At 42.0% G+C, this 26,155-nt stretch overlaps 2 long non-coding RNA genes across 2 annotated transcripts in view; one reads left to right on the forward strand and one right to left on the reverse strand.

The window, feature by feature from the left end:
* LOC120324338 overlaps positions 1 to 26,155 on the reverse strand; it is a 124,167-nt gene that overhangs the window by 9,773 nt on the left and 88,239 nt on the right. The gene's annotated exons all lie outside the window — the stretch shown is intronic.
* LOC120324340 lies at positions 20,859 to 24,628 on the forward strand. Its single transcript, XR_005565584.1, has 2 exons — positions 20,859 to 21,081; positions 24,228 to 24,628. It is a non-coding gene; the product is annotated as an uncharacterized LOC120324340 (long non-coding RNA).

Raw genomic sequence — 26,155 nt, forward strand, 5'->3', positions numbered from 1 at the left:
GTATTTGATGTTTCTCTTGAAGGCCCTTTTTCAGAAGTCATTTAGTTTTACAGTATCTTACCTTTTGCCAAATATATACATACATATGTAATTATTATAAAAAACATATGCCTTGTTGTGGAGGAGAAAACTTGAAAGTGTGAAATCCAGAGATTTAAAAAAAATAAAAAGGCAGAGAAATCAAAAGGAAAAAAAAAGGGAATCAGAAATTACCACACCTTTTTTAAAGTCAAAAGGTGTGACATGTCATGCCTTGACACTAGCAATACTCAACTCTGTCTCATGGCAGCAGTCTAAGAAGTCACTTGAAATTTGCAAAAAGAAATACCTACATTTGCCTTCTGTCTTTTTCCAAGTTTATTTTTTTTTTATAATATGTGCAATGTTTGGTTTTCTCAAATTCCCACATACATTAGAATTCCATTCTATTTGCCATCTTAAGACAAAATTAGCTTTTTACAGCAAATTAGGAAAAACTTTGCCTCTTTTTAATATCCAACACATAAGAATTGTAATCAGATTTCCTAAAACATCATAAGTATTGTTATGACTGACAGTCATAGTTGCTTTAAGTAAAAGGGACTTCCAAAAGGTGTAAAAATATGTTCATTCTCAACAACTATCCAGTAAAATGACCATTTCAGAAGCCATTTCAATATCTTTAAGGCTATGTCTAAAAGTCTGGATGTTGTTCAGAGAAAAAGCAATCTTAAGTACAAGCTGCCTTGTTAGCTGATGATTTATCCAGCATTACATGAATATTTTAGGTCAGTTCCTATTCCCCTTCACCTGGATAATAATCATGGAATTCCTCTTGTGTTCTGGTTATGATCATTAGTTGAAAATAGGGGAGATGCTCCAACAATTTAGAATAATTCAGTTTTCCAAATGAATTGATAATTCAATACCTGAAGTTTACCCTAAAACCACTAAATCTCAGGTGAAGAAGACTTTATTTTATTTGTGTTAGAGTTCTTTTAACTGCTTGAGACTGGATTTTTAAAAATTAAGAAACATAACTAGTTAAACCCCGTGTTCTCTAGTAAGAATGAATTAATGGAATTTATATTTAGTTCTCAGAAGAAACTTCACAAGGGGATCACCATACTACACGCTGGCTTTCAACCAGTAGCAGTAACTTGCACAGCATGTGGACAGGTCTCCAGCTCATGATCTGCAGACAAGGAATCAGCACTTCAGGGAATGCCATACTTTGCCCAGGTAGGCAAGCCCTAGACTCTCTCAGCTACAGTCTCCTCTTTGTTTGGTAGAGCTTCAGGTTACAACATCGAGAGTTTTCTAACTTTCTGTATCATCAGAGGAGGGGAACAAAGGGATAATTAGTACATATAGGTGTTCATTACCTGTTTTCCTGACCCCATGTGTTATGTATCTTAACCGTCATACAGGAAAGGACCAAAGAGCATGGACCACAGAACATGGAGGAGATGATTATATAATACAAGCTCTCTCTTCTGCTCTGTACCCTTCACATATAACTTCCATAGTATTTTGAGAAATAAAAAGAAATAGCTATTTTATTTGACATCCTCTGTGCACCACAGGAGTCTGTTCTGCATAGCAGTGGATATTTCTTATAGGAAATTACTCAACACACATTCAGTCTACATTTTCTTACATTGAGCTATTTGGTCTTCCTCCTAGTCCCAACCTCTGGTTCATACTAACCACAGCCTTATGGGTTTTGGCATCAAAATGTGAGGATGATTAGCAGAGCATTGATGTAATCAACTTTCAGCTATTCAAAATGTATACAGGGACATTTTGTTTTCTGTTACTTTTTCTAGACTTATTGTTATGGTGAATAGCATTCTTTATTTACCCTTGAAAGGAAGATGAAGAGTCTCCCTAAGGGAAGAAAGAACTTTCTAATACAAAAATAAAGTACTAGAGAATACAGGCCTGGCCCATGTATAGACAGATAGACATGACATGTAAGAAACAATGGAAAAATGCTTTTCCACTTGTTAAGTAAAGGTCACCAACAGTGGAGTCTACTAGTCCATTTTTTTCCCCATTTCCAAGGGGAAAACAGAGGAAGCTTATATGTGCAGTCAAGTCCCCAAACATATCCTTTGATCTTATTGTACTACCTGAACCCTACTGCAATTTGCTTACTACACATAATACAGTTTTCATGCATTTATACACACTCAGCAGCAAGAACTTCTTGAGTGTCATGTAACCTAAATTGGTATTCTTCATACCACTGGCTAATATATAAACCTGACACACAAATACACAGAGAATGATCTGAAATAATTGGTAAATACTTGGTCTACTTATCCACAGTGAGCTCTGGGCTGCCACAGCTGTAGGACTGTCTGTATCCAAGTTAAAGATGCCTGAAAGGTTAAAGTATGTATATATACCATGTCAGACAGCCCTGCTATGAAAGAAAACATGGTAGCTTCATATATGTGGGAACATGAGTTTCAGGAAAGGCTATAATCCCAGTGGGTAAGTCCTCCAAATGGGCAGAGTTACTTAAGCAGCTGGCTGCAAGGGTGGGATTTGGTTCAAGACTAAGGCACTTAATATGCAGTAAGTGCCTGAATTCCTATTATGGTCAAAGGAAACCTACTTAATACAGTCAATGAAGCTTATAGAATCATTCTGCTGACAGATGAGAGGTGTCTACTCCAAGGTAAACTAAATCACTTGGTTCCATAAACTGTAGTCAGCTTCCACTGACTACAACAGGAACTGAATGGGAGCATGACTTTGGTTCTACAAATTTACACTTAAGTATCTACAGTTACACTAGCTCTCTAAAAATCTCATTTAGTGGTTTGATCTGGAGCCAAATTCTGCTCTAAATGGCAGGAGGAACTCTGCATGGAAGATGACTTGTGGAACCAAAGGCTGTGTTTGGATTGTGAGACTTAACATTTGCATGCACATAGTAACGTGTACCTGTGCATACATGTTACATGTATGGATCACTAGTGAACAACTTGCTGTAGATGTTGGCTGCACCACTCCAAGGGACATAGACATTGGAAGCTGCTCACTATTGAACAGACCTTCCAGAAGACTCCAGTAAAGAGGAGCTCACGAGTGACTTCATTTAAAGCAGAGTTCTGGAACATTGCTGTATTTGCTGTGTTTGGCCATGCTGACTTAGACTGACAGTCTGGTTAGAAAAAGGATGATCACATGAACCCCTTTGGATACACACAGCTGTGGGAATGTTAACTTGGTATCAGGTCCAGTGAACTGCTGGAGGCAGCCTCAAGGACAACATCCTTTCGACCTTCCCAACAATAGAGCAGCACAATGTGTATAGGCCTGCGATGTGTGAACACACCAGCTCTGCACCTTGCTCACAGCTGTACCTACACCTCCTGCTATGTGACAGTAACAGTGCTCCTGACCAGAGGTCTTAGCTGCTGAATTCATAGTGCTACCCACAGATGCAGTCTCACTGAAGCACCAGGACCAATATCTAAAGCATAGGTTCTCAGGGCAATCCAGGGACTAGACCTAGAAATGTAGAGAAAAAGATCTGAAGATGTATTTGAATTAACTGGTTCCTCCTATTCCTTTCCTTGCCAATCCCCTTCTTACACTAGAACATGTCATCAGCCTGATAATTACAACACCCACATCTCTATTACCATAAGAAAAAAAGCAAGGTAGATGCCCTTTATGTGCCCTTCTGAAGTCTTCTGCACATTTCTTGCTGCTTCCCTAGACATAAGGGGCCAGAGTCAACCTGTTTCATCACCTGACAACTCCATGACAGCTCTCTGAAGACACTGTCTGCAAAAGCCTTTTTCCTGCAACACGGCAGAGCCAGCCTGCAACAGTTCTATTCATAGAGCAAGAGAGAAAAACCTTCTCGGGATTGGAGGCTCCTAGGTGAGCAGCTACAGTAACCGATCCAAATGTGTCCCTTGTATTATATGATCATATGAGAATTATATTATATGAGAATGTGTGTTTTCATTTGCATTTTCATCCTTTGGTTTTCTGCATCTGGTAAATACTGGAAAAGTAAATGTTAAGATGTCAGCTCTCTCTCCTAGGAAGTGATTGACAGTCCCTGAGTGCTCTGGGCTTTTTATAACCAACGTGACTGACAGCTTTTAAGTGGAAGCAGTTCGTGCAAGTTTCAAATGTTAGTTGTCTGCACGAATAACGCAGAATATTGGCTTTTCTTGTATCTATCTAATGGTATTTCCTCCTGCGCCGGCAGCCGCTCTAAACCCTCCGTTGTTAAAAGGAAAAAAGGGGGGGAAAAAAGAGTCTGTGTTCTCTGCTCTGCACATTTCTAAAGCTCTCAGTCTAACAAAGGGCAGAATAAACCAATGCCTGTATTTCAACTTCTTGCATTTCAAGGCAGTGCAGCAAATAACTAATTTCACTTCATATCAGGCTCAGCTAAAAGATGATGGTATCTTGTACAGTAGTATTTCTACTTAATAATTTTCAAGCATTCTTCTCTGAAAACACTTTCAAGAAATCCAGTAGTATTGTTACCCCATCAATGCACCCAATCAAAGCATTAGCAACCATCTCTTGTCCTGCCCCTCTAATAATTAAGATAAACAGATGCACTATATATTGGACATAAAATTTAATGTAAATACCAGAAATGTACATGCTACTTCACAAATAAATGTGTCAAAATTAGCTTGTTGTACAGTTCTTCATTTCAAATCCAAGCACAGGTGAAAGTCAAAATAGGGCATTTAGTACCCTATTAAATGAACATTCATTCATTTAAATGCACCTATTTTACTTTGCAAGAGACAAGCAGTTAAAGTGCTGGTGTTAGTTAGCACATTTCACCTGTGAGATAGGAACTTGTAAAAATGTTGCTGGCCCTTCTACCTAGAAAAGAGACTGAGGGATCTAACAGTGTTCACTCACTGAAAAAGTTTCCCAGAATGGATTTGAAGTAGATGGAGTTGAAGGGCAATCTGGTTTCCAAAGTTGCAGAAATATCCATCACTTCATGCATACTTTTACACTGAAGGACTTAAATTTTGTACTTCTTCCATGCTGTGTAACTCTGGAAATGTTTTCAGTGTGAACACTTCAGTGAGAATCAATCAAAAAATGTCTTATGCTTTCTGAATTAAGCAAGAGGATAGAGGCTTTACCTAGAGGTGGGCCACTCAAGTTTAAAAAGCCCATTACTACAGAAGAATCAAAGGTCCCTTTGTCCTTAGCCACCATGACAAAGATCAGGTGGAGGCGCACTCCCTTGACTTTTCCATTTTCCAGCACTTGCTTCTCAGTATCACTGTCACCCATCCTCCAGGAGAAAAAGTCCAGGTGCCGCCCAACATTAGGGAAGGCACAGTCTGAGGCATCAGGCCACCAGCCAGCAAGGCAGACATAGATTTTGCATCAATGCAGTGCCTTCTCCCCTGGGTGATGCAGCCCTGCAGCCTACGTGGGTACAAGTAGCATGGTAGAGAAAAAGAGACTTGCTCTTCCAGTTCCCTAACAATTTCTCTTTTCTAAAATGCACGTCCACCTAGAAATAACCTTGGATGCTCAGAAAAGTGAAGCTGCAAGTCAGAGAAAACAATGGGGCACTATTTAGATTTTGTCATGCCATCAACATAAAAGGATTACTGTTAGGATATGGAACAGACCTTTCCAAACCTGTAAATAACATATTCCTGTTAGTGGAGAGCCTCTGGCTTCCTACAAAAGAGAAACCAATTGTATACTAAGTGATATTGTCCTCACTTTCTTGGATACAGTGGAAGATTTTTATTGTTCAGTTACATGACTTCAGCAATTTATTTTTTTTAAGGAATGTAAGTGACTCTAATTTGTTAACTGTACAACATAATCTACCTCAGGGAGTAATACAATTTCCTCTTCAGCTTCTCATTTTTCTCAACTTTAATGCAGTTGTGTAAGATTTTCCCCTCTCCAGAGGGCAGGCAATAATCAGGTTAGGTTGGTATCTCTATGACACTGACCTTAAAGTTCACCTAATTTTCTCTCCCATCCTCCCCCCTCCCCAGCCTTTCTTAAGTCCTTTCCAATTCATTTTTCACTGTTGAATATACCTAAAAAGAGAAAGTGGACACAGATTAATACTTTTACCTCAAAAATCGATCAGTGTGAAAAATAAACAAATTGCTGCCCAGCAAATGTAGAAAGTTACTTGATCTTTCGTATCATCTGTGTTCATTCATTGTCTTTCTCTTTATATAGGACAAATTTCACCTTGAAAAAGATTAGAAAAGGGACAGAACAGTAGGTTTGTTTCCTATTAAAAAAAACCAAGTGAACTCACTTAATCCTTTCAAGATAAAAACTTCTCCAAGCTTTGGAGAGCAGTACTTAATTTATATTGCATTTAGGTACTATAAACAGTTAAGAAGTTTTGTGTTCCCTCTGAGTAATTGATTTGAACACATGCAGCAACATTGATTAATCTAAGCCACCTTATTTCCTGGAAGTGTTTTCTTTATATCTATATCTTTCAGGCTGCAAATTATAGCCCAAACAGATCTAAGTGAAAGTTCTACAGAACTGCAAGTTACTTTCTCAAATTTCCAAAACCTCATGCTCTCCAAAAACAAATGGTAGTAAAAAAGGAATAAATATGTCTGCATTAGAGTGATTATAAAAAAAAAAAAAAAGGAAAAAGGAAACTTTTCCCAATGTATATCAGCATTTCAAGTATCTACATCAAGTAAGCATTCAGATTCAGGATACTATAAGTTCCTTCCTCCTCCAACTGTTCACTTAATCACTAATATGCACCACCTGCATTTTTAGAGGCTGGAAACCCAGAATAAGGATCTGACAATATGCATTTGCTAAAATAACACATTCATATATTTTACTTGCTATATTAGCAAAGATTTAGCTGGAGATGATTTATTCCAGAACATTGTACTTGGCATCTGCTAGACATGCTGGATACTGCCAAGGTTAGCTAAATGGGAGTTTTCCCTGACTCGCAACCTACACTCCAGGATAATATTATTAAGATGAGGAATATATACTTTGTAATAGGCCTATGATGATTACAACGCACACAGCAAATCAGATGCTCTTCTGAGATTACTTCATTATCTCTCCAGTACAATTCTCAAAGAAGCCCCAGAAAATATATAATGTGAAAAAGGAAAGATAATTCTAGATTTTCACAGCATTCTTCAACTCACCATAACAAAACTTCAGTTAGAGGAAAGTCAGTGAGCTGGTCAGTAAGAGCATGAACTCCTGAGCCATGAGATGGGAGAAGACAATGCTTTTCAAATTCAGCGATGCCGGTTTCTAAAGCTGAGACTTTCACCTTCACATAATGAAGCTGGAACAACAGGTTCCATCTACTGCACTTGGCAAGAGGAGAGCATCCAAAGAGATGTGCTATATACAGACACGGAGTAAAGAAATTTGTCCTTGTTTTGTGGTGTGGCCATGCACTGCTGTGCAGGATGGTTCCATATACCGCAAAGTATGTGACTTTGGAGGAATGTAGGTTTATATACCCAGTTATCTGTCAGGTATTCTGGATAGAGCATGTTATCATTTAGTTTTATTCTGGTTTTGAATTATGAAATTACCCTCATTCTTCAAACTGGGCTTTACCTCGTCTAATCTGGTATCGTTCCTAGACAGTGACATATCTGTATGATAGTGGGTTTATGCAAAGGCTCTGTGTCCTTCCTGACTCAGCTAGGAATATGTTGGTAGGACTGGAATGAGTCGGCCGTATTTGGAGCTGCTCAGGGACCGCAAGATTACGTGAAGAATATCTGTAGTGATTCAGAGATGCTGTGCTTGCAAAGGGAGTTGGGACTAACCTTTCTTCGGTGAATGCCTAGTGATGTGTTTAAGGTGCAGCAGGGATTAGGGAAAATAATCTTAGGTTGACAAGGGATTATCTGGAAAGTTCAGTAATGAACACTGGCAGCTTACAACCTTAACAGGAAGGATTTTTTTTTTTTTGCCAACCAGCTATGTTATGTAAGAGAGAGAACATATATATAATTTAAGAAGGTATTAGAAAGTTAGGATTTCAAACCACTGTTTTGGTTTTTTTAAATGTCCTTGCTTCCCTGTTCTCTTCTGTTGTACGTATCCCAGATCTGCTATATCAGTAAAAAAGGAAGTGAGCATAAAAAATTCCTATCCTTTGGGAAAAATTGATTTAGTGTAATGTAATATTCTCTAGCTCACCGTCAACAGCCATAACAACTGCTTAGCTGTAACAGCTTCCTGATCTACTTTTTGAGGAACTCATTCTTGAGCTGACATATTCTAATGACAATACCTATGCTCAGGGCCTCTAGGACCTAGTTTTAAAGTGGTAGATAACTTAAGGTCTGACAGGACTATTTCATACAATTAGACCCCAGTAACTGGATGCAGCGATTACTACAAGAGCAAGCTGTCCCTGTAGAGTTACATTTTCTTTAGTGTGCATCTCCATTGAAGATCAAGGGATTTTTTTTAAAGGAATATTCCTGTGGAGCTCTCAATCCCCTGCTGATATGAACAAGACTAGGTACACACCTCCAAGTTATAGCTTAAAGAGGCCTGCAAGTCACGGAAGTTATTACTGCACTTAGCTCACATCTTCAAATTTGCATTCAAAACCATAAATGCTAAGAACAATGTTTTATTCATGTATTTTTCTTGTTGCTCAAGGCATGGCAGTGGATCTAAGAACAGGGAAAACTGCTTATTTTGTTAGAAGGGCCTATGTTGCCAGAAGCTAACTACGTTTCCCAGGTACCGAAGCTGGTCTAGTAGACAACATCATATCCAAAACTCCTCTACCAGAAAACAAATGGTAGGTGCAAAGTGCCTATTTAAGTAGGATATCAAAGCAAAGGGATAAGAACTGAGCCAGCAGGGCAGGATAGAGTTAATAAAACCCATCTAGGATTACCAGAAGAGAATCACATGCTATTCATGATTAGGAGGAAGACCACAGTCTCACTAGGTAAAAGGCTAAGGAAAGTTTGGGTCAGAACAAATGTGGTCAACTAGGTAACAGAAAATGGTTCCTTGTCCCGAGTGTGGAAAGGAAGAAACATTAACTGAAAATGCCTTCTTTGGTTAGACAGGCTAACTGATGTTTAGAAACCAAGCTAAGGAAGCATTTTGGTCTCAGCTTAACACCATCCCTGTGGCTAGCTCCATTTGTTTATTTTGCCTTGAACCTTCCAACATCCCCTTTGCACAAATCATCCGGCCTTCAAACTCTTGGGCACTGTCCTCTCTCCAACCACAGCTTTCTGGCTCCTTCACAAAGCTCCACGCCTATTATATTTCAACCTGCTTGTCATAAAGCCTAACAAGCTCTTTCAATAGCTTCCTAACACTCGAGAGTTACTGAGCTTTAAAAGCTTCCTCAACCTTACTTAAAAGAGGCTGGTACTGGAAAACCTAATATATTCAATGTGACAGGGCTGGGTTTACAAATCTATTTGTCTGGTTTCTATTGACATTTAAAAACAATGTTAGTGACAAAAATGTAATTATTCCTAAATGATGGAAACAAGGAGCCAGGCGTACTGAATGAACTTTTTTTGAACCTCTATTCATTTCACTTCAGATTTTGGCAGGGAGTTTTGCTGGTTTCTATTTTATCCTAACCAGTTTATCCATGTTCCAGACTTTATATGCTTTGCGGCTGTAAAGCTTTCCTGCGGAATTCGCCCATTGCCACAGAACCGCACTGGAGAAACCCAGCTCGCCTCTGAAAAATGAGAGAATTTTCTTGCATTCACATGTACAGATAAAGCTGAGAACATGCACTGAGCATATGCTGACATAGCTCATTCTCCATCATGTTTCAGGCTGCCTTAATCTGCAATTCTGAAAGATGTGAACTACCTCATCTATTTCAGTTGGAGCTGGAAGGATTTCCCTCTTCCAGTCTGTAGAATCTGCTGATTTGTAGTGTGCCACAGTCATTCGGCATTTTTGCTACTGAATTCCCTGTTTTACAGCAGTCTAATGGTTTGTTTCCTTTCTCCCAACTTTGCTAAAATCCACCTACACAACATCCTCTTCTTTTCTAGTTGCAGTGAGCACAAATTAAAATATGGTGAACTCCATTTAAATGCCCTTTTAAGATGGAACTTTTACTGCCAGTATGATTGGACACTGGCACAGGTTGACTAGCGAGGGTGTGGAGTCTCCATCCTTGCAGGTACACAGACCATGACTGGTCAAACTACCTGGGCAGAGTTGTCCCTGCTTTGAGCAGCAGGTATAGGCTATTTCCAGTGGTCTCTTCTCCCCTCAGCCCTTCCGCAACTGGGTGAATTTCTTCACAGAGGAAGACGTTTGTTGTATTTTAGCATTTGTTCTGCCTGCGCTATTCCACAGTCCTCTCCAGCAACCACCCAGAGACCTAACGATTGTACACAGGCTGAGACCACAGGTGTCAGCTTACAAATAGATGCTCTGCCCTACTGGAGCTGGAAAATGATACAGCAGCAAAGCCCTAGGAAACCATGAAAGAAATGTTCCTGTCTGTATGGAAAGGTGCTAAGGGTTCAGCAGAATTGTCTGGGTAGGAGACAGAGAGCTGCCTTGATGAATACCTGCCATCCCTCCAGCTGAATGAATTCGCAGAGAGGAAAAAACTAAAGGAACAAAGATGGTGCAAAAAGACTAGAGAAGACTCGCAGATGTATGAACAGTGATGTTTTGACAAGGTTTTATGAGTCAACAAGTTGTGTTGATAGCATACCATGACCTCCACAAACAGCTGTGTTGACTGCATTACTTTGTAGTTCTTCCTACCACTCAGTATGGCAAAGCAAGGCAGACACTTGTGTAAAATAGCATAAGGCATTTTGTTGCCCCCTTTCAACTGCACGATGCCCATTCTCAATGTATTTATTCTACCACTGTAACATTTTTTCTTTAAGTGAGGTGAGATTTTGGTTGGACAGATTTAGCTGTCTCAAATTTAGGTGCTTAGTGTCAGCTACTCATCACCCAGGTTCCCCTTAGAACAAATCAAAAAAAAGCAGAAAACCAAGATTTCACTTCCCAGAATAAGTATCTGAGACAGGTGAAAAAAACAGGGGTGCAGAGAAGGTTATTGTGCACCTAGGTTTCCTTTAACATCAGTGGAGAACAACTTTTAGGTACCAAAAATAGGTTCATGAGCTTCCTGTGATGGGCACTCACCTTAGTGTCATCACAGCACAAACAAACAAGGCGCTCCAAGTTTAGTTAACTACCACAATAAATGTTTTTAAGCTACCCCACAACACTGGTCATCTGGACTAGAATAATGCAAACTGAAAAGCCTACTAGCAAATAAACATTTAAGTCCATCTAAGAAGAGCCCAAACAAATGTTCTGATATCTCCTGTTGGTTGTATCTGGTAAAACGAGAGTAAGAGCCGGTCAGTTTCTACTGACATTCTCTGTCATTCCCTAAGAACAAGCAGGTAGGGGTCAGAAAGTACTTTAGAGTCACCATCATAAGCTTCACAGTGGACCAAAGAAAATTCAAGATATACTTCATTAACAACTGAAAATTAACTAGGAGTGGGAGTGGTGAAAATCAATCTTCAAAACCATTAAGGAATGAAAGCTACCTGCAAGATACAGAGACAACAAAAGTTCCAAAATTGAAAAAAGCATGAAAATTGCTGGAAGAGTAGGACACAGGTGGGAGTCAGAAATCTTTTTGCCTAATTTTGTCTCTGATGCACTGAAATGACGCCAGCAGATATTTTATACCCTTTGTGCCTTTGCTTCCATATCTGTAATTCCAATCACAGCTAGCCTATAATGTTTACCTGACAAGGACATAGAAAGGCTTGGAGGTTTTTTGAGATCCAAGATGTGGCTTAGGAAACACAATTACTAAAAACATGAGCATTTGGGAGATGATCAATAACACCTCTGAACAGTATTTAAAAATCAGGAAGGGCAGTCTGCAGGTAGGAGCTCAAAGAGCTGGAACTGAAGCAGTGTGTTCACAGGTTAATCGCTTCCCAGAGCCTGGGATCTCTGTTCACTTCCAGAAGCACACACACTGACTGCCCGCAATGTTGTGCTATTAATCAATGCCTGAGCACAATCCAAAAACAAACAAAACCAAACTGTGCCTGGACTTTACACAGCTGCGACTTCCTGCACCTAAACCACAAAGGTCCAATAATACCTTTCTTCGGTGGGAACAAGTGTTCTGGGAGTAACTAATCCATAGACTAATAAACTGCAAGAGTACCAAACTGCCCACAAACACTCAGACAACAACATAGGTAAGAAGTCACTCTCAGGATGCAGCCTCACTGAGAGATGATGCACCATGAGCAAACCAGTCCCAGCGAGCACTGAAGGTGATGCAAGGAAATGCATATTACTGCAAGATCAATTTACATTCCCACCCCTTCAAACCTCATCTGTACACAAAAAAAAAGTGAAAAATAAGGTAATTCAATTACCATCATAAAACACTACAATGTGAAATGACAGGTAATGGTGCCCTTAAACTAGACTTCAAGATTCATTTCCTAAAAGACTCTGTTCAAGTGCAAAGCTGTCAGTTGCATTAGTATTAACTAATGACAGCAGGAATTTTGTCCCATTTATAACAGGCTGTTATGTTTTCATTATCTGTGAAAAGTTGATGTAGTTAAGCCATGGGAAATAGAAGAAAGTTACTGGAATTAGCAAGGGTGCATATGTTTCTGGATTTCTAGGAAGGCTGAAGTATGAGAACTTCACAAATGTGTGGAAACTTTTGATAGCATTCCAGTTGAAACAAACTTGTAACAAACCCTGTGGAGAGGTTCATTCAACAGGATGAGCTAACCAAGAAAACAGTCAGTTCTGGCTAGTTGCACGGATATTAGCAGCAGCTGTGAACTCAGTAAACAGCCCTGTTTTCTGGTTGTCAAAGAGCTGCTAAAGCAGATGTAAAACACATCAAAAATAGGTCACAAACAGAAAACATGCAAGGGAATGCATCAATATCAGAGTGATCTGAAAACAAGTACCACTGGAACGCTTCAGTAGCGTTTATAACCCTGAAGAGTACCTGGCTCAGAGCTGCACCCAACAATAGGTTACTTCACTCGATTCTTACGACAGGACCTTCTGCAGACTGCACTGTCTGTGTGAAAAAGGGTGCGGCGCACTCAGCAGCTGAAGCGTCAGACAGAAGAAAAGGTACTGAATTGAACTCTGCTTTCCTTTGAATTGAGTTTTCTGAGAGAGGCTTTCATTTCTGTCTTCCCTCCCCTCCACCCCCCCAAACTCTATAATTAACTCAGACTGAGATATCACAAGGAGCCAAGCATGGAATTTGCCACTACAAACAGATTACAAACTCACTCTGTCTGATAGGCAGCCCTCCCGCAATAGCCATTCCTCCACGGACAGGAATCATGGCCAACATGGCAATTACAACCTCCCTTTTTTTTTCTTCCCATTTTAAGAGCCCACGGGACCCAATTCCTCGTAATTCTCTGATATGGAGATTCACTTGGACCTACTTCTAGGACTCTTGCGGTACTTAAAACACTTAAGTTCCTTTATTACTAGGTATATAAAGGAGCAAGATTTAACTCTAAAGGGTGCAGGTTAAGAAAAATAATGTACTTAGGCTATAACAGGACTAAACAAGGAACCTACATGTCTTGTCATTCCCCTAGTAAGCCTTTGTGGCCAGCCTTCACACCGCAGGTGTGAGATTGTCTTTGGCCAAATGCCTTCAACAAGCTGAGCCCAAGCACCATAGCCTGAAGCAGGCTCAAATACTTCCCACGTCAGTCAGCCACAAGGTGAGGACAGACACTCTCCCTTGTCTGGTTGCTTTTACTTCCATTACCTGAAGACATTGTATAATCAAGCACTAGTAAGAAGAGATTACTAAGACAAAGGAAAAAAAGGAAGTTGTTGATATAGTCCATATGTGATAAGGTTAACTCTTATGTTTAAGTATGAAAACAGGTCTTAGGTAAGTATTCAGCAACTAAATCCCTTCATTTAAGTAGCAGTGGCTCTAAAGCAGTGTTTAACACAGAAACACTGAAGAGATTTCACATTATTAGGGTTTTAAACCAGCAACCAGGCTTCCAGAACTTGTTTTCTGTCCTTCAGAGGAAGGGAGGAGGCAAAAAAAAAAACCACAACAAAAAACTCTGCTCATATCCAACTTAAGAGAAACCCTTTGTGGCTTACATTCAGCTTGAAGCCTTTGCTGAAGCAAATGTTCATTTTAGCATGGATTTCTTAGAGTCCAGAATCCAGGGTGAAACGTGGTAGTTGATTACCAGGTTAAAACTAGCAAAATAAACACAATAAACGTCACTATTAGTAGTTATGTGATAATGCTTGAAGGTACCTTTTTTTTTTTTAAGGTCATGGGCTTTTATTATTATTGTTTATCTAAGGCAATAACCCAAAAGTGAATCTTGGAGGCTGAAGCACACTGCTGCACCATGCTCTTCTGAACAACAGTTTTATAGAAAAGGAGGCTGCAGAGCAAGAACAGAAAGCTGTTACTTTCCTACAAGGACATAAAAGGATCGTTTCATTCTTTCAGAAGAAATTGGGCTACATATTTGTACTCAGTTCTTGGCCAGCTTGTTCCCTCCCCTCCTCGTGGGGCAGCACGTTAAACACATTTGGCCGCTGTTCTCCGACTGCTGGGAGTACTTTCGTTCCGGTAGTGATGTGAGTTTGTGAAGTAGCATGGGTGGATAGGGACAGGAGCCGAGTTTAACTTTTGCTGACAAGCCATTTAAGAACATACTTTCTGTCCCTCCAGGTTGCAGTTCGCGGGTAAGCTCTCACTTCCAAAAACAGAGCAATATGCGTTTTTACCAAGTAAATATCATGCAGACAAATCAGATGGTAACTACTTCAGAAAACTTGGCAAAAGTTCCGTTTACGCAATGCTTTCCAAATGTTCCATATTTGCAGAATAAAGATGAAAACTCTGATCTTTGTAGTCTGAACTTGTCTACTTGGTTTGCTGTTCCTTTTTGGCCTGAACAGAACTTTCATGTATATGAATCTTGATTTAATCCAGTAAACCTAAATAAAACTCAGTGCAAACATGGGACTGTCAGCTATCGAGGTTTGGCTCAGAATTTGGGGCTTCTGACACTGGAACTCTATTTTCTCAATTTGCTTTGAAATGCACTTGGGCTGGACTGAAAATTAGTTCCACAAACTTCTTCTCTGGATTTTTATTGACTTAGTGACAGAGAAATCCTTCCTCAAAGACAACTCATAAACTGTTTGTCATCAAATCCTGTTACAGTCAGACACTGAGTTACCTTTTGTGCTGTGATCTGTTGACAGAACGTGTAAACTGGTGCTTACCCCAAATTTCCACTAGCTGCAGCATGTTTTGAAAATCTGAAATGGCTTACTTCAACTTGCCTGCAATGATCTGCGTCTGCCTAGTAGGAAGCATAAGGAAGTGAATGATTAATTACATTCTTCCCAGTAATTTAGAAGCGTTGATGAACGCCGGGAAACATCATAATGAGTACTAAAAAAAAAAATGAAGGCAATACCTTGGAAGCCTTACTGTTGCTTTCAATAGAGGCAAAACAATTAAGTCTGCTAATTAGACATTACCTCTAAATAACAACAGAACACATTTCATGCACTGTCCACATTTTTGTGCAAAAATCCTAAGCTGAGCACATACGATTGTAGCTGACAATCCTTCATCGTCACAGAAACCCTGCAGTTTTATCTTAAAATTGGCAATGTACATAAACATACACACAGTCAAATAATCTCTCCTCAGTAGACATCTTTCAGTCTGTCATTTACTAAGCATCTCTGTGCTTCGAATGCATACTTTGGTGAAACAAGCAGAAAGTATATTTTTCATGGTCATTTGAACTAGAAGATCGCGTAAGGCACTACCTTTATTCTGTCATGTGGTTCACACAGTCTTTTGCACAGATGAGAGGGGCAAGTTGCACATTAGGGGAAAAAAAGGCATATTACACAGTTCATTCTGCACAGGATCTGTAATGTTGAAGATTTTCCCTGACACAACTCACAGAGATTTTATTGCTCAATTCACACTATATTAATCTCAACCCTGTATTTTATATAACTGCTTGGCTTAATAACTGTACAGTCTTGTATCCAATGTGGATTGCAGATTTCCATGAATTTGAACAAACTGAGTTTTAGAGTATATGCTTCAGAGAGCTAACAGGAAAACTGAAAAGTTAGAGCCTCAGAAGAAAACAGGGTTTTTTCCTTACCCAATGCTCAAAACTAAGTAGGAAAGCTCTGCTGTCACCCTCTCCGCTGTTTGTGGTCTTGTATTGGGGTAGTGTTAAAAAAACAATAAATAGAGACTTAACAAAACCATTCTTCAGGGCAAATCTCTATCTTATTTAAGGCTTTCACCAACACATTTAGAAACTGGTATCATTTCTCTTCAAAATTCTGGAAAGTGGGAAAAAAATATCAGGGGGGCAATTATACTATTATTTTAATTCTAAATTGTCCCTAACTGGAAGTACCACTAAAAACATTCATGCTGACAAAAGGAAGTTCAGCATGCTCAACTGCATTGGTTGCAGAATTGAAGCCTACTAAGCCTAAAGCTGAAACACAGTTTTCATGAATGATGAAATTCCCTTAGGGCTCACCTTTAGGGGCAAACACCAAAGCAATTTATAACCACAGTGTTGAAAGGCATTCAGCTTGAGATATCTGCACCTGCCCTGTGCAGGTAGTCACACAGCAAGTTAAGTGTCTGAGGGTTAAGTATACCTTTAAAATACCAACTAGTAAATCTGCTATTGCCTCAGAAGTGGAAAACAGAAAAGAATCAAAGAAATAATCTTTCTTAACTGGAAACTACAAGTTTATGCTAATTTTACTTGAAGTTATAAGTTAAACTGTTGAGAGTTCTGTCAAATTTATTGCTGTTTATGAATTAGGTACCAAGATCCTACAAAACCAAAACAGTTTGAAATAGATTTAACATCAAAGCCATGAGGTCCATGTCAAGACCACAGCCAGAATACGGGAGCATTTTCAGAGGAGTATACATTGAGATAAAAATAAAAACAAAAGCCAAATTAGGTTGCATTAAAAATACCCCCACCAAGCACACCATCCACACTCCAGCATCACTATTCATTCTATTCAGAGGCAAATGCTCCCTTTGTCAGAACAAAAAACACTCACAGGCTGTTCGCATGGATTACAATAACTTAAAAAATATTCCTGATTAAATAAAGAAAAACAAGCGGCCAGGACACAAGTCTGATATTTGAGATGGCTCCTGACTCCTCGATAAATTGTTCCAACTCTTTTGTTTCCCTTCCATGTCATGACCTGTGGGTAGCAGGGCTGCCTGTGTCACATTAGCAACTGTCCCTGACACTGAGCTGTGTCCTGCCCTACCAGACAGTGTGTGCATGTGTGTGTCCATCCCTGCATGAGTCTGCAAAGCGTGAGAGAAACCTTAAAGAGTAAAGGGGAAAAACCCCCACCCCCTTCTTTGTATAACGACAACAGACTAATAGACACACGCGCATATATATACACATTCGTATCTTTCTTACCCCTCTTGATTACTTACACTGTGGTTGAGGAACATGACCAGGTGAAAAAGTGATGTTATGAGGAAACAATTCTATTTGGGAACTATCAAGCACCCATTTCTTTCTGTGCCGTCCTCCCCCCTCTTCCCCTGCACTACACTGCAGCTCTGAAGCAGCACCTTTACGGGCAAGTTCCTACATTTTTACTCAGAGATAAAGCAAAAAAAACCCAAGCAGTTGCAGTGTCTGAATAAAATCCAAGGATACTAGCAAGCCATTTCCCCATTTCAGCGTCTGCATTTGCTAAAATAAGTTACTAAAATCCATTCAAAGTAAAGGTAAAAGCAGTAACAGAGAGAGAATATAACAGGCAGATGTGTCGCTACTCTCAATGTCTACACAGACAAAAGAAGGTTTTCAAGCTTCAGAGAAAGATGAAGTGTTGTGCCTGCTGGGTTACACAGCAACATGCTACAGGAAAAATAAACCATTATCCAAATGTCTGGGATGCTACAAACATCAGTGCAGGGCTTAGCATGTGGCAAGAGGATATGCTAACCAAAATTCCCAGAAAAATGTATAGAGACACATCCAATCCACTTCAGAGAAAGAATCTTAGCTCTGTACATGAATCACCAGCAGTCCAAAGAGGATCTTGGCTCCTTTGAGTACAGAGTGATCAGAGGCGCTGCCTGCGCCCTCTAGCAGGATCAGCTCAGGCCCTATGGCAGAGGAATGGCAGAGGTGGCTGAAGCAGCACAAAGTGCCAGCAGGGGACCCACAGGAAAAGCACAGTTATGGTCTGTGTGCATGTTCCTGCGTGATCCCTTAAGCACACGTGGAGGCTGATTGTGCACATTGCTTCATACCCATCCTGCCATAAGGCTCTCACAGCCACAGAACTGAGGTGACAGACCAGGCAGCACATTTTCCATTACCCCATGAAACGTTTAACCCAGCCTGGGGCTGCTTCATATCTTCCCACCTCCTCTGGCTTCAGCAACAGTCTAATGCAAATATACTTCCATATTGCACATCCTTAAGAGCTCCCCAGGGATCAAGGGACTCTGCCTGAGCTGAGCTGAAGGGAGCAGCTAGCAAATGAGGTCCACTCTCCCACAGAGACCGAGCACTGCAGGGCAGCCAAGAGCAGGAGAAACCAAGAAGTGACAGATTATCATCTGTAGCTGTCAGCCTCCCCTTCTCAGCACCAGTAACTTACAGGTTTACACAGACTTCTTGTCCGAAAGAGCAGGAGTGACTTGTCCGAGCTCTCTAAGCCCATTTACAACCCAATTAACATTCCAGTGCTGCCGCTGTGCAACACAAGGCAGACCTTCGAGGCGGACCCACCAATTCACACTGGTGGTGCCCACAGACCCTGACCGAGGTCACACCCTCACAGCACGTGGATGCTTCCACTTTATGAGAGACATGATCAATGGAAGCAACTGAAGGATGTGTAAATGGCATTTGGAATACTCAGCCTGGAGAGTGGGGGAACAACCTGGAGCAACCCACTAGGACCCAAGGCTCACATGGTCACATGGCTCACACTTCACAAGGGAAGTGAATTGCAAAGAAAGAGGCACCTTAAAGATACGTGTTGTAGTAACCTTCACTATGAGAAATCTTTGTGAAACTTATATTAATGCAGAAGGAAAAAAAAATATAGTATTTCCTTTTTAACATGCTAGAGTCTAATTGAACAGAGACATCCTCGTTCAAGCCCTAAGCAACACTTCACAGCACATGAAGGATACAGAATCACTTTAATTTTATTAGGTAGTTACTTGAAATAAGGTGATTGAGGAAGAGGCTTTATCTAGGGATAAAAGCTCAGCTATTTTTCCTCCAGTATAAAACGTTGCTGCAAGCATGCCAGCCTGAAAAAAACCCCTACGCTATAATAAATGTAGAAATGCTCTCAGTGATTTCATAAGTGCATGCTGCAGGCACTCTGAGTAGACGTGATCACTGTATGTCACATTGGCAACTCTGTGGTACTTCCATTCGCTTTGGTGTGGCACACTGTGGAACCTGGAGCTGGATGCGAGTGAATACAGAGAGGGGCAGTAACAGTGAAAGGGTTCAGAAAACATTAATGAAGAGGAAAGGCTAAAGTAATTGTTTGTTTAGGCAGAGAAAGAAGAGATGAGAGATGATAACAGGTTTCCAAGATGTAAAAGGTCAAGCTTTTAGACAATAAAAGACTTTACATGACCCTTTGTGCACATATTATCTTGAACACAATTCTCAGTACAGAAGACAGAGTTAGAGGCTTTCCAGCCTCTATATATATACCACGTAGGTATAATTACACAGTAGAACCCAGGGGGTCGTGGTATCCTCCTTGTTGGAGGGGCTGAAGTTAGAAACTCATTTGTCATGAGAGTTTGAGTGCAGACCCTGCACACATACAAGATGAATTTCTGAGGGGCACTCCAGTCTTGCCTTTCAGCTGTGCTTCAGAGTCAAACAGGCAATTACCACCCGGGTTCTCATTTCTGCTCTTCAGCAATCCGGCACTGGGGCTGCGTGGGCTGCGCTGCACCGTCGGGGCGCTAAGAGAAGGGTAAATGATATTTAAAAAAAAACAAACACAAAAATTGGGGAAATAAAACCAAAAAAAGCCCAAATCCCAAAGTCCCTCTAGAATTACTGGCAGGACATGACGCGCGGGACGTGACCACTGCCGTGCCGGGAGCCCCTCACAGCCCCGAGACCCCGCGGGGAGCCGCGGGTGGGTGGCGAGGGCACCGCGCCCCCTGGCGGCCGCCACCATTACCGCCAGCACCGCGCGCGAGGCCCGCTGCGCGACAGTGCGCGAGATCCAGCCGCGTGACGGGGCGCGAGCATCGGCACGAGACATAGCACGCGATACCCGGCGCGCGAGCCGTCACGAGACCCGGCGCGAGACGGTGCGCGAGATTCCGCCGCGCGACCGGGCACGCGACAGCACGCGAGACCCGAGCACGCGACAGGGCGCGAGACAGGGCACGCGCGAACCTCCGCGAGACACGGCACGCGACCCGGCACGCGACACAGCGCGCGACAGGGCGCGAGCACCAGCGCGCGACAATGCGCGAGACAGGGCACGCGCGAACCTCCGCGAGACACGGCACGCGACCCGGCACGCGACCCTCAGCGCGCGACCGGCCGCGAGACAATGCGCGAGACACGGCACGCGACCCAGCGCGCGAGCAGCAGCGCGCGACCCGAGCGCGAGACAGGGCACGCGCGAACGTTCCTCCGCGAGACAATGCGCGCGACCGGCCGCGAGACAATGCGCGAGACTCGAGCACGCGACAGGGCGCGAGCACCGGCGCGAGATTCGGCCGCGCGACACGGCACGCGAGAGGGCGCGCGATATTGGGGCACGCGGCAGTGCGCGAGCCCAGGCGGTAGCGCCGAAACGCCGTCGCGGCCCCAGCGCAGCCAAAGCCCTGCTCGCGGGGGGAAATCCCGCTGTGCCTCCCAGCATCGGGGAACACCGACCGCCCGGCGAACGCACAGAAAGCCCGCACTGCCCAAGGGCAGTCAAGGGAGAGGAGTAGGTCAAAGAGCAAACGGTGGTGTGAACCCCTCCCAAAAACCATGGAAACCTGCTTCGAGCTTTTCGGCTCTCTCCCGAGTCCGAACCTCGACAAAGACGAACAGGGGTGGGGGTTGGCGGGGTTGGTCAGGAGGGAAGGGAAGCAGAACGTGCTGTGAGCGCAGAGGAGCAGAGAAGGCAAGTCTGATGGCTCCAACTCACACCCAGGAAGGGGGGATTCATGTATTTTTTGAGGTTGCAGCTGTAGCCCCAGCAGGGTTTGCGCTGTCCTGAGTTTTTGTTGCCACTCCAAGTCACAGACTGGCAGTGAACACACCACAAACCCGTGTCTCCACTGCCCACCACCTGCCACGGCTATGAGGTACTTGCCAGTCCTTTTCCATTGGGAACCAACAGCTCATCTTCCCCACTTCCAGGCTCCTGGAAGAGTGATTTTCAAACCATATCCTGCTACTGTAAACCTTTAATTTAACAGACTAAATATTACAAGATGTTATTATAATCTACTGGGACCTGTTGCTGTAAAGTGATTTTGACAATATCAAAACACAAGGAAAACTCATGTATCACAGATGAAACCAGGTAGTCAAAATGAATATTTCAATCTTAAGCTTCAATGCTATTTTAAGTTATATCTTGTGATAATTGAAATTCAGCTCAAACTGTTTTTTAATTTTCATTTAAGAGTTACACATACTTGAAATCCATCAGGTGCTTGATTCTGCTCTGGAAACATTCCCACACCTCCCTGTGCTTCTCCTCAGTAAGAACTAGCACTGCTTGACTTCTTCATTGAAAGCCTCCATGTGGAACTGTGGAAGGGGGGAAGTTTGGTCAGGTTGGTGTTCCCCCCTCCTACCCTGAGGTCACTTTGCACACCAGTCCACGATCTTACAGCTCCATGTTTTCCATTAAAGACTCCTGTGGGGCTGGAGACATGAGCCCACCACTACCATCCTAACATGATCATCATATACATGAGCAACTACAGCTTCCTCACAATTTAATTTAGCAGTTTAAATGAGCACAAACCTCACAGAATGTTTGCCCTCTGATTACCCTAGAGGTGGTTCAGTGAAACCAAATTCCTAAAACAGATTTGAGGACAGTGGAATAAAGCAATACAAGAAGTTCTATTGATTTCCAAATTCCAGCCCCTCAGGAGACCGCTTACCTGAAGAAATAGTTACTTGTTACCAGCCCTACATGAGGAGAAAGGCACACACACTTTACCTCCTCCCCCAAAAAAACCCTGAGTCTACTCCAACTGGCAGAGGGAACTTCAAGAACCAAATAGTTTCTGCTTCCTGCAGAAGCAAGCCAAGTTCCCCTCATCATTCTCACTCCCATAGGTCTGGGATTCAAGAAAACGTATCTGGAATATCTGGTTGTATTTATTTGGTTTAGAAAGGAGAACGATCCTTTGAAACAGCTCGTATTTCCAGTTTCATTTTTTTAGTTAAAACAGTCCCTTTTCATGGTCACAACCATACCAGAGCTGCCCTCACAACCCCTGTGCAACCAATTCTGAAGGGGCACAGGGTGGTCCTGCTTCACCTCAGGAGGATCCCACGAGAACGAAGGAGCTGCGAGGTCAGAGATTTCAGCCTGCATTTCATGCTGCCTGCCATGAAGCCAGCCAAAGGCTGTTTACAGACAAAACTTTTGGGCAAGTTAGATATGCCAAAAAGTGGTAATAACTTTGACAAATAATTTTAATATATATAAGTAATAAGATGCAGGGAAAAAATTCTGATGCTGTATTGCACAGCCTGGATCTGTGTATTTCTTATGCTTCCAAGAGACTGGTTCTAGTCTATAGATTTACTTGCTTTCACTACTGTTTGTCTACCAAGTACTGTAAATACAGTGTTGCCACCTCCTTGTAGCTCTGAGGGAACTTGCACTTGAGCGACTACATCAGCACTACCCTTGGGAGCCTAAAAAGCCTGAAGAACTGTCCATCCAGGGAAAAACTAGACTTGTAGCCTGCTCAGATGTGGGAAGTTAAAAAATACAATGGCACGATACATGAAACTGAACGATGGCAGCCTGCTCAGCACCCACACAGGAGCAACTCCACCAAGACTTTGATGGGAAAACAAATGATGGCACATGAATCACCAGGAGATCTTTTTTTTACTAATCAAAGTCCCACCAATGTCCATGTGACATAGAAAAAGCAGAGCTATCTTGGCATCAAGTGCCAGAGACCCTACAGCATTCCTGAACTTTTCAATAAACAAGAAAACATAGCTATGAACTTTTTACAATTTACAGACCTCAGCATTTTTTAACAGTGGTGCTGACTCCTGCAGAGTAGATTTAAATCCCAGGACAAGAGTCTTTCTCCTCTTATTTACATTTACATTTCCTTCAGAAATCATCCTAGGTCTCCAGAAGTCCACGGATCACAAGTTAAATACTTTCTCAGACACTAGTATATGCTTCATAGCCTGGAAAACCTAGCACAACTGGGCAGGCAGCCAGAGTCCGTCTTCAGATTTTTTTTGACTGGCATGACTTAACTGCATCTCTTTTATTTATTTATATGAGATACTCTTGTGACAGAACAGGAAGGATTTACAGGGAGATGTCAAGTATCTGCTCAGCTCTTCCCCATCATCTGTATCATGCTGGCACAGTGCCCTTGCAGAAAGCACCAGAGCCTATCCATTTCCATCCTTGGCTAGCAGTGGATTGCCAGACAGTGCAGAATATACCCTCAGGATATTAATGTGAGCCTCATAGGTGATGCTCAGGGGATGCTGTACTATGATCCTATAAAAACACTCTTGTGATGTCATGCATGCTATTAGTGCATCAGTATTTATGCTTGCGTGCCTGAATATGAAATGCAGACAGATGTATGTAATACTTACTGAAGTACCTACCCCTTTAGGAGAGATATAAACAGAAAAGTGACTGAAACAATTTAAAATTTTAAAAGTTCACCTATATCTCTTAGGCTGCTCACTTAAGGACGATGTTGTGAGAAGCGATTATGCAGACTGAAGTGCACACCTCATCGTTTTAACTGGAGTTCAGCCTGTACTTGTGCTCACTCCAGTGCCCTGCAGAACTTGTTCATTCTCCTGCTTCACAGGCACATATTGGAACTGTTTCCAAACTCTCTATTGCAGGGACTCATGTGACAAGGGACTGGAGAAGAGAGAAGGAAGGGACAGACAAACCAGGCTGGTTCTACGGTCTTCATAATACAGAACAGCAACTGGTGGATTTTTTTTTTTTCCCCAGACAGATAGAATAACTCCTGTGATGGAATTAAAATATCATGTCCTACATGTGAAACAAGCAAGCCTGAGTTAGAAAGAGTGCAGTGTAGAAAGATGTATGAGATCAGGGGAATTCCTTCTTAAACAAATTGAAAGAAGAGCAGCCCACAGGTGTGTGAACTCTGGAAGAAGCATGTGTCAGGGAGAAACTTTCTCACTCATAATACCTCATAGAAGGGATAGTAAAGCAACCAATAAAAAAATGCTATTTAACATGATATGAAATTATAAACTATAATCTGAAATTATCTGAGCTCTACTCATTTTTCTTTTAACTTTGTTTTCAGTTTTGTAATTAGCACTTCATTGTGTGCTATGCTAGAATCACAGTGTTTTCACTTTCAGCCTGAACAGCGTTAGCAGTGACCCAGGCAAGCAGCACCTCTAAATAGCAGAGTGCCATAGACAAACTCCTTGGGTACTTAAAGGCCACACTCCTGGTCACACTGATGGTGTCAAGTGTGCAAATACTGATAGATTTTCCTCTGCTGGGTGTTAGCCAACACCCTCTTCTCCCCCAGCCCTTGAGCAGGAATGACACTGCTCCCAGCCTCCCATCATCACAGATACTCTGCCTGCCATCTAATTTTCAGGAAGCAAACAAAGGCTAACTCTGCCTTCCTCTGGGTAAAAAATGGGATGTGATGCACACACACATTAAATACCTTGTATAAAATCAGATCCTTTGCCACAAGAATGTTTCTCTTAATGACATTTTGTGTCAGACACCACCACCATAGACTACTTCCTGGAAGAGATCAGCTATAAGAAACATTTGCCCCTAGTTTTCAGACAAGCAGCCTGTCCCAGTGCTATCACAGTCTCTCCAGAGCTTCAAGATAGTGATAGAGAGAGGGAAAAAAAACCCCACCTCTAAGTCTCCCACACTGATTTAATACACATTATGCTAACTGGAAGACTAGGCTTTTGTATCAGGGGAGATTAACCAGGATCTGCAGTAGCACAGACAAGGATGTGCATGTGTTCTGCCACCTATAAATAGGCTCTCCACTTAACAAAAACACAACCCAAACAGCCAGTTGTTAAAAATTAGACCACAGAGTCTAGGCAGCAACTGTCGCTTGCTGAATAAAAAAATCTGTGCAACCTACTCATGCTTCAACTGGCAAATGATGTACAGATTAATGTTTGATGAGAGGTGATAATATTAACATGATCTCTGAAGAGGCAGGAGAGAAACATGCTAAGCATGAAAACAATCTTTGAACTGCTGTTCAGCGGGGCTGTGAGTGGGGCTTTCCAGAAGTGAGCATTTTTAACTCACAGCTGCCACAGGCAGGTTTGGCAAGGACAGCAAGGACTGGCAAAGAGAGGAAGGCCACCTCCACATCTATGGGCTTATATTTGGCCTTGAGGCTTACCTCTATCACATGTTTCTTTTGTGATTAATTGCCCGGCTCTGTTCTAGATTCACCAGTTGCCTGGAATTACCTACAGGGGAATTCCAAGGATCAATGTACTGAAAACAGGAGAAGCCTAGCCCTCAGTATGGTCATTGCAGAGCAGACTTGAGTCAGGGAACAGGAATGCAGACAGAAGTTTGCATTATGCTAAGCTCAGCTGAGTCAAACAGTTTTAAAGGACCAGCCCCCAGAAAGCTATACTGCAGGTGCTCTACAGCAAAAGTAAAGTTTGATTGGGTCATGGAAGCACCAGTGCTTCTGAAAAACACCATTTCTGCATGGTGCAGACTACTTGCCAGCAGCCCTGTACCTTTGTGCCATTCCAAGTCTCACATGTTGACCTGACTGTTT

The sequence above is a fragment of the Pipra filicauda genome, unplaced genomic scaffold, assembly GCF_003945595.2.
Source record: "Pipra filicauda isolate LSUMZ 115617 unplaced genomic scaffold, ASM394559v2 scaffold49_size4853605_pilon, whole genome shotgun sequence".
Taxonomy (NCBI): Eukaryota; Metazoa; Chordata; class Aves; order Passeriformes; family Pipridae; genus Pipra; species Pipra filicauda.